Genomic DNA, 10,572 nt, shown 5'->3' with positions numbered 1-10,572 from the left:
AGCAGGATAGCTGCGGATACCAATTTTCGAGTCTTTGGTATGACCCGGCCGGGGATCGAACCCACGACCTACCGCTCGAGAAGCCGGACGCATAACCATTACACTATCTCGCTCGGTATGTACCTTTTATGCGACCAAAAAGGAAATAAAGCTAGTCCTAAAATACATTGAAGATTATTCCAATCTAAATATCATAAATCAATCAGTTTTATTAATATTTTTATCGTTTCAAAACATCACAAGACTGCGATACAATGAAAAGATAGGAAGGTGTCGAAACAACTTGGAGTAGCCATTAAGATCAGACACCCACCTTAGCCTAGGCGAGCGAAGTAAATAAGAGGCATGCACAGCACACTGAATGAAAAGTAATACAGTGAATATAAGACGCAAGCGACAAAATGAGGTGGCATGTGGCGGAGGTCGATGTTAGGTCGTGGTCCGGTAATCCTGAAGACTGGCTAGTATTGATTTAGAAGAAATTGCTTGTATTTCGACTTGAATGCGGACATGCTCGACGACTGTCGGATAGCCGGCGAGATGCTGTTCCACAATTCGGGTCCGGCATACTTGATAGAGCAATGCGTTTTCTTGTATTCAGTCCTGATCATATGGTAGTTGTTCTTCGATGACGCGCGTGTGTAAAAACGAATGATACTCGACCGCCGTCGTGACACAACTTGCATGTTGCTTATCGTCACTTCCACTCCGTGAACTACCAAGAAAGTTTTAAGATCGTAGAGTCTAAGAATGTAGCTACCATTACATGAATATTTATATCACTATGTTGAACTTGGAAATAATTTTCTCCACTTTGGTAGGTTACCTCACTGGACGCCAACAAATGGTTGCAATCTCAAACACCTTGTCCTCACCTGGTGACCTGTGGTGTACCCATATATATGTCAACGACATTTTTGAGACCTCCTCATTGAACACCACACTGTTTGCTGACGATACTCACCTCCTCTCTTCCGCATCTTCTACGGCAGAGCTGGATGCACTGACTATAGTGACTAAACGCCCAAAGTGCATGAGTGGACGGCCCAAAATAACCTTTGCATAAACGCCTCGAAATCCCAATTGCAGACAGTAAATTCAAAAAATTACCTAACAGTTAACATCGCTGGTCAGCCCATTTCCAACACAGAAAATGCCAAATATCTCGGAGTTTTACTGGACTCGATCGGACATGTCCTGGAAGCAGGGCATGGTATGGTATGGTATGGAAGTATGGTATGGTATGGATCGATATTTTGGTATGGAATATGGAACAATGCAAGTATGGGATGGAATGGAAAATTTTAATCTACGGTATGGAACGACATTTCCATACTTTGGTGTTTTATACATTTTATCGTGATCTGTGCAAGCTTCATGAAGCGTACGTTGTTCGTTGTTCACGGAATACGATCGCTTTTGTTATGTTTGAACGTGAACTATTGAACGCTGTGTAGGAACAAATACACGCTTGTGCAACGGTTTTCGGAGCACTTGGAATGACATGATTTTGTGATGTAATAATGACAACAGTATGTCGATCCGATATTCTCTCGAGTCTAGACTCTAGACACGACGTCTCCGAGCATATAGTCTATCATGTGACGCAATAATTGGTAATGTAGGCTACTCCAACTACCTCATTGCTTGAGTGACGACAGCTTACAAGCAATCATGAATGCAACGAACTAAATGCTCAATGTGATTGATAATTACATTTATTCCGAAACATCGTCCGCACATCTATACTATTTATATACCGAGATATCTTATTGGTCATATTTCAAACGATCTCGCATTAGGATTATAGATCAGGGAGTGAGGTAGATATAGTTTGGAATTCTCGCCACGCTAACCCCAACCAAATACTGTACTAATAATCACGCAGATCGCCCGCAGCTAGGATATTTTATGGGTGCGCCTATATTATAAATTATTTTGCGAGTATTTACTTCAAACTTGCATGTGCCTCATGCCAATGTACCGGAAATGAGATGATATCCTTATGGAACAGGGGCGGGCAACTTCTCCAGTCGGCGGGTCGGAAATAGGAAAATTAGGTACTTGGCGGGCCGGATTGCTGAATGGATAAATTATTCGCCCATGTATACAAGGAATAAATCGTATTTAATGAATGTATTTCATCGACAGCAATGTCACTTCAAAGCCATTTCTCGCCGATAATGACTTTTCAAGGTTGATTTGAGAAGCATTGTCATACAGGCGCCGCCGTGTCTGCTTCTTTCTGATCAAATAACTCGCGGTGCAATCCTTAATTAAGATTTCAAAGCGTTTGATAAGCCCGGTACCCAAGATTTACCAAGAATCAATTGATTAGGGTTCAGCACATCGTAAATGCCGATTATGCAAGTCTTCTCGCTTCGACGAACTTACGCGTAAGCTCCACTCTCGCACGCTGCACAGTGCGCACACCTATATAATAACATACAGTCACTAAAATTTGACGTTTAGGAAAGTAGGGGGGAATCTTGGCAGACTGGGGCCGCGGGCCACATTATTATGTCAGACGGGAAACTGTCCGCGGGCCGGAAAAAATCTTGTTGCGGGCCGCATCCGGCCCGCGGGCCGTATGTTGCCACTTGCCAGTCCCTTTTATGGACAGTTCTAGATAACAATCTGCTCACTATCTCATCTTGCTCGCGGAAGCTGTAGAGTAGATGTACACGGCACCGCGTGAACTAAACCTCACCAAAACAGACTCTGTAAAACTATTACCAGGAATTAGATTCACTAGTTTAAGCAATAATGACATCCGAAATATCAATAATATAGGTGCTATAAAAGGTACTATACTTATGATATTGAAGTATTTGAAAGTATGGAATATGTATCAAGTATGGTATGGAACCAGGGATATCTTGAAACTCCTTCTAGATAGAGCTTCTAGATATCCCTGTATGGAACAATGTTGGTATGGTATGGAAAATTGCAAGTATGGTATGGAGAGAGTAAGGCAAGTATGGTGTATGGAAAATTCTCGTTCCATACCATACCATGCCATGCCTGGAAGACTCATATTCAGGACCGTAACTGCCGCACCCCAAATCCCCCAATTGGGGGGCCCGAGCTCGAAGGCGGCCCAAAATTATTTCGTGAATTAGCATAAATAATAGAGTATTTTTTTTTTAAATTTATGCAACTTTTTCAAAATTTCAAGTTGCCAATTATCGAGGTTTACACAAGATTTATAGAAATGGGCATATCGGCGTTGGCCATTACCGCGCCACGATGCACCAAGACATAAAGTTTTAGGCGATGTAACATGCGACTCCAAGAAGTGTGCCAGGACGATCGGCAGCGAGAAAACCTTGACCGAAAAGCACTGCCCTTATGCTGACCGAAAACTTCGTTTTATATACAAAATACACATATATTTAATTGTCCATATGCGCCTAAATGACTGGCGCCGAATGTTTCTGTCTTGGCAATCTGAGCCTCACAAGACAAATACCATCCCGGAGGGAAAAATTATATGCCATACAGTCAGAGCCGTAACAGCACTTCGTCAGCCCACCCCGCCCCCAAACGTTGGTCCTGGGGCCCCCATATGGTGATAAACCGAACTTATGGGGGCTTCGCCCCCCAGACCCCCCTCAGGCTATACGCTGTTTATCGATATTTATCAGCTACATTGAATGTCCGTTTAGAGAGTCACCTTTTCTCGCCTAAACGGGCGAAGCGCGAGAAATTTCTATAGTTTATAGTGACAGAATCGGACAATATGATCGCGAATTGCATATATCTTGCTATCAATTTTTATCCTCTCTCTGCTCACGTATTCTGATTTACGGGTAGATCTGAGTGAGTTGGGTTTGAAAAGGTAGGACCCCTCAATAATAATTAAACATCTCCGGGTGTATACCCGTTGGCAGGAACAAAACAGCACTTCGTCAGGCCCTGAGCCCCCCCAAATAAATTGAGTCTTGAGCTCCCATAGGGTGATAAACGGACCCCTCCCCCCCAACACGTTGTTCGCTTTTGCCACGAAATTATAGTTGTACTGTTCAGTGAGCCAGCGCGAAGCGCGAAAATTTTCGATAATTCATGATAAAATCGGTCAATAAGATCGGGAATTGCATACATATTGCTATCAATTTCTTGTCCTCTCTGCTCACGTAATCAGATTTACCGGTAGAGATGAGTAAGGTGTCTTTAAAACTGTAGAGCCCGTAAATAATAATTGAACATCTGCGGGCGGGCGGACCCGTCGGTATGACTTCGTTACACGATGTTATTTCGTGATCTCCTATATCTGCTATAAAAAAAAAATAGAATCGTCCAAACGTACTAAATTGAAAGATCACACGATTTCGGATTGGCATTTCTTCACTAGCATATAATTTTATCCTGCGGGATATGGTATTTATCTTGAGAGGTTCAGATTGCCAATACAGGAACATTCGGCGACAGTCATTTAGGCGCCCATATGGACATTTAAACCCATATGTATTTTGTATATATAACGAAATTTTCGCTCAGCATTAGGGCAGTCCTTTACGGCCAAGGTTTTCTCGCTGCCGATAATTCTGGCACACTTCTTGGAATCGCATGTTACATGGCCTAAAACTTTATATGTCTTGGTGCGTCGTGGCGCGGTAATGACCAACGCTGATGATATGCCTATTTCTATAAATCTTGGGTATTTTTTCTTGGGGGAAGAGGACCCAATAATAAAGATATTTGGCGACGTGAAATCGCGCACGGCGCGAAAAATTTTCAAAAAAGTTGCATAAATTTTCAAAAAATACTCTATAATTTATGCTAATTCACGAAATAATTTTGGGCCCCCTTCGAGCTCGGCCCCCCCGCCCCAATTGGGGGGTTTGGGGTGCGGCAGCTACGGCCCTGCATGCAGTGAAGAAATAGCAATTTGAAATCGTATCCGTATTTTAGTTTAGTAGCCTACGTTTGGGCGATTCTATATTTTTTGATATATAGCAGACAGGAGGTCACGAAATAACATCATGTTACGGAGTCATACCAACGGGCCCCACAGTTTCCAAGACACCTCACTCAGGTCTACCGGTAAATCTGATTACGTGAGCAGAGAGGACAAGAAATTGATAGCAATATATAATATATATGCAATTCCCGATCTTATTGACCGCGATTTTATTATGAATTATCGAAAATTTTCGCGCTTAGCGCTGACTCACTATGCAGTACGACTAATTTCGTGGCAAAAGCGAACAACGTGATTGGGGTAGCTTTATAACCCTATGGGAACCCAAGACCCAAAGTTTTTTTTTGGGGGGGGGGGCTGACGAAGTGCTGTTTCGTTCCTGCCAACGGGCATACGCCGGATTTTTAATTTAGTTTTCAAACACACCTCACTCAGCTCTACCTGTAAATCTGATTACGTGAGCGGAGAGAGAATAAAAATTGATAGCAAATATTGTAATTACTGTAATTATTGTAATTAGCAATTACATTGTAATTCTCGATCATATTGACCGATTCAATCATTTCGCATAGAAATTTTCCGCGCTTCGCGCGTTTAGAAGAGAAATGCTGACTCAGTAAAAGGCCCCAATGTAGAAGATAAGTAGCGGTAAACGGCGAACAGCCTGAGGGGAGTCTGGGAGGCCGAGGCCTCCACAAGTCCGGTTTATCATCATATGGGCGGCCCAAGACCAACGTTTTTTTTGGAGGGGGGGGGGGGGGGGGGCTGATGAAGTGCCACTGCAAAAACTACAACATATATCGTACTCCGTATCGTAGGGCCCCAAAGGGGCCTGGTTGTCCATCCAACAAGTCGCTGCTGAAGAGATTCGGTGTCCTAAACATAGCAGATATGCGGAAACTAGAAATCGACGAGTTTATGTATCAGTTCCACTGAGGTCATTGCCCCGAATATTTCAAGGACTTCTTTACCTCGGAATCAAAAGCGCACAAGTACAACACACGAGCGTCCACGTCGTCCAAATATCATATGACCGACCGAAAAGATCATCGCTCCATCAAATATGCCGGACCTGATGTGTGGAACAGTATTCTGCCGGCCATCCGACAGTCAACGAGCATGTCCACATTCAAGTCGAAATACAAGCAACTAATACTACTAAATAAATACTAGTCCATCCTCAAAATTACCGGACCACGACCTGATCTATCGATCTCGCCTTCCACGACATGTCATCCCATTTTTTGTCGCTTGCTTTTTTTTTATACTATCTTCTTTTACTTTTCATTCAGTGTGCATGCCTTCTTTACATCGCCTAGTAGACCAAGGTGGGTGTCTTATTCCATAGACTATTCCAAGGCGCTTCGACACGACACCTCCTTTGTTTTCATTGTATCGCATTTTTGTGGTGTACTGATAAAAATCGCTAATAAACCAATGATGATCATCATCACGCAATAGAATATCTACTTGGCATAACCATCATTGTAATTCAAAATTATGTAGCTTAATTATCTTGGAGCGACGTTACGATATGCCGGACTCAACACGCATATTGTAACTTCATGAAATCTGGTTATATGATAAAAGAATAATGGATACCCTACTGTTGGCTAATGAGGCTAATGAGTGTTTCACCCACAGATTGGCGAGGAAATTAGACATTTGATCCGCTGTCGCAAAATGATTGTAGCGATGTAAAATTTTATGCCAAGATATATTCTAATGCATTCACGGGTGATCGTGGACTCGCTACATGATAGCATAGCCGGACTCATCGTTACAGATGAAATGACATATTTATTTATTTTCGATTGATAGTATAACATGCGAAAGTGTAGCTTATGCCGGCTTATATCTACCATACGCATAAGTTCGTCAACACCAGACCAGGATCGAGATTTCTCTGACGTATGCATTATTCGGTATCATTGTATCATTGGTGCATCAGGGCTGTTCAAATAGATTATCTTGATGTTCGTTTGTTTCCTGTTTTCTTTTGCCCTTTTATTTAATTGAAAGACGATATATATATATGTTCAAATAATTTCATCAAAAATAATCAGAATATTACCGCCGGAGCTTTCCACTCAACAAAAATAGAATATCGCTGGAGAGGTAGGGCAAGTTGCGAAAGTATGGAAAAAGTATCAAATATGGAATGGAAGATTGTTGCTATGGTATGGAAAACTGAAGTATGGTATGGAGCGATTGGGGCGGGTATGGAGTATGGAAATTTCCCATTCCATACCATGCCATGCTCCTAAGTGTTGGGGGTTTATCTAGGCTCCTATCGCCACAAATGATCCGCGTGACCGGTGTCCCACAAAAGCCTAAAATGACAAGTAGTCCGTGTTATAAGTCGGCAGCTTAGGAATCACAAAAAGGAATATCGGCCTGATGTAAATAACCATATTAATTGGATACAATAACAAGAAGTACGACTAGCGGATAAATCAAGACAAGATAGCGTAATTGTGAAGCGTCCGGCTTCTTGATCGGTAGGTCGTGGGTTCGATCCCCGGCCGGGTCAGACCAAAGTCACTCAACTATGACAGAAGTGATAGTTGAGTGACTTTGGGTCAGACCAAACACCAGATTAGTAAAACTGGTATCCATGACTTCTCCGCTTGTCGCTCATGCATTAATGGTATAGCATGGGGAGGTGGTGCAAGACTTAGAAAGCCATAAAAGGCTATATCTGCACCTTCATTGTCCAGCGGCATATGCACATCATGCACTCATGGTATGCATATGCTCAGATCGTGTGTATGTGTATTATGAGCAGTGTTGCCAACTCCGGATGTAAGAAAATCGCTAAAACTGGTGTCAAAAATTGATAGATGTCGCTAAATATTGAGAAAAAAGCGCTAAAAAATAGCGCTAAATCTAAGCGCTAAAGGTGTTGAATTGAACCATTATTTCAATACATTCTTCTTAGCTATATTACACTCGTCTGGGGCCAAAGTCACTTACCATATTTCTAGTTCATAATACGTAATAGTCATCTCTAAGTGGGACAAAACGTGCAGTGCATTTCGATAAAGCAGATCGCTTTGCGCAATGATCGCTATACGTGACCACTGACCAGGTTTGCAGGCATAACCGCTCACTATATAGCCTAAGCGTGCCTTGCTCGATGCGTCCGTAAATACGTGATGCGATGTACCGTGAAAATGCGCTTGACTTCTTCTCTAAACTGTGTTGGAGTAGGCTACTCGAACACGACATGCGACTTGATACACGTGTACACGACATGCGACTTGACCCGACACAACACGACTTGAACCGGGTTTGCCAGCCACTGTAAGTAGAGACATTAAGAAAATAATCCGAGGACCAACCCGGGGTCTGAAATGTAAGTAATCTGGTCTAAAACGAAAGCTAGTGTCACACTGATTCCGAAAATACGAATTAAATTCTTCTCAAGACAATGGAACGACCTCAAAACAGCCCCCAAAGTCTGAAACTCGGCATTGATCAGAACAATCGCTGGACGAAATTGGTCATTGTTATGTTCATTGTGTTGCGGCGGTGCCATTGTTGGAGCAATGCCGGTTTTCAAACTTTGAGGGCAGTTTCGGGGTGCATGGTTCCATTGTCCGGGCGAGATTTTATTTTGTATTTTCGAAATCACTGTGGCAACTATCTTTCGATCATTGCCAATTATATTAAATTTCAGCGCTCAGGTCGGCAGATGTAGAACTACTCAGCATGAAGAGACGCTGTTTTCCCATGCGTAGCCGCCAGGAGTTGCGTATCTACCAGAGATGAGCGGATTTGAAATTTCTATGTCCTAATCCAATCCAAATCCGAACCTTCAAATCCAAATCCAAATCCTAATCCATAACTTTTACATATTCAAGTCCAAGTCCAATCCGATTCCAACTGGAAATTCAGAAAAAATACCAATTTATGCAATGGAGAGATTCGAAAATTTTCTTTCACAACCAACGATTCACTTGATTCAAGATAACTTAGTGACCTTGAGTACAATAATAACTGATCTGAATAAAGTTTGTCGCCATTCGCCACACGACATTTCAATCTCCCAGAAAATAGGTCAATCCAATCCAAATCCTAATCCGTTCTGAAAAAAATGTCTAATCCAAATCCAATCCAAATCCGACAAAATTTCACAAATCCTGTTTTTTCAAAACCTAATCCTAATCCATGCTCATCTCTGGTATCTACTACCCAAAGTCACTCAACCATGACAAATCGTCCGAACGTATTTTCAACATGGAGCGAGAAATGTTGCACAACTTGATGTTATGTCAGCCAGAACTGATCTTTATTGGTTATTTCCGGTAAAAAAGCGCTAAATAATCGCTAAATACTTTTTCAAAAAGCGCTAGATTTATCGCTAACATAACATAACATAACATAACTGGGTTATATTTTTATCTGAACAAGTCACACACAATGTACAATGCGATAAGACACAATGCGATGTCATGAACAGATAGGAGGATGTAGAACGACACGCATCAGTAGCGATCCTTTTACTCTAACATCCACCTCGGCCTAGAGTGCCCGATGTCACAGTTCTTTTTTTCGATGTTAATCTCTTTGAAGCCGCGGCCCTTTCTACTAGTTCTTTTCCATTCTTTGTGAGTGCTTTCTTCCGTCGGGTCTTTTTCTGGGCTTTTTTGTCGCCGTAAGAACGGCAACGGCAGGGGGAGAGGAGCCCAGATAAACCTCCGACGGGAATCGAACGTTGTTCGCCTGCGTGCTGGGCGCTTATCGTAACTAGGGCTGGGCAAAATCGAGTACCTGAGTGATTCGATTCTGAATCACGTATAACGCTTCGAGTCGAGTCGAGTATTCGAGTATCACTCATTATGACGTCACAACAGAACGTACTATGTCAATGTTCAAATATGTACCTTTTATGCCACCACAAAGAACATAATGCCTGTTATCCGTCACATTAAAGATACTTTGGTATTTTTCGACCATACCGATTTCATTGCACTTGTTGACAATGTTGTGGGATGGTCATGACTTCGGAAATGTGTTATTTCCGGTAACGTTCGTAGTTTTGACCTATGCCTCGTATGCTGCGACACGGCCATAATCAAGGTTTCAAGGCTTCCTCGGTGGAAAATAGTATCAAAACTATAATACTCGTTACAGTCGTTAGTAAATTAACTTTCAGTTGCGAGGAGCGTATAATGTCAGTACTCGAAATAATCGTCTTTTACCACTCGACTCGAATCATTAAAATTAATACTCGATTCAGATTCGAGTACTCGAATCATTGTGCCCAGCCCTAATCGTAACCACTACACTATCTCCCTGCCTAGGCGCTAGATCCATATTTTTTGGCGCTAAACCGGATGGAAAATCGCCTAGATCTAGCGCGAAAATCGCTAAATTGGCAACACTGATTATGAGTCGGTGTATATGCCGCAAAAACATCAAGGACAAAAATCACCTCTTGTCGTTACACTAACACTGTTGCCCTACCTCGCCCAGACATTGCTTCATTGATCATTTGCTACCATCGTTTAATTTTTCTTCTATTTTATTTTTTTAACTACTGTAACCTTTTTTACAGCCAGACTGCTTAGAGTCAAGTGTACCTGTTTGATGCTGGTGTGATCAGACTAGATGACCTTCACTGTCTTATCGATCATTCCTAT

The sequence above is a fragment of the Botryllus schlosseri genome, chromosome 2, assembly GCF_051294905.1.
Source record: "Botryllus schlosseri isolate E-star chromosome 2, Bs_hap1, whole genome shotgun sequence".
NCBI classification, from domain to species: domain Eukaryota; kingdom Metazoa; phylum Chordata; class Ascidiacea; order Stolidobranchia; family Styelidae; genus Botryllus; species Botryllus schlosseri.
The sequence above is the reverse complement of the archived record's forward strand: the minus strand, read 5'-3'. Positions refer to the sequence as shown.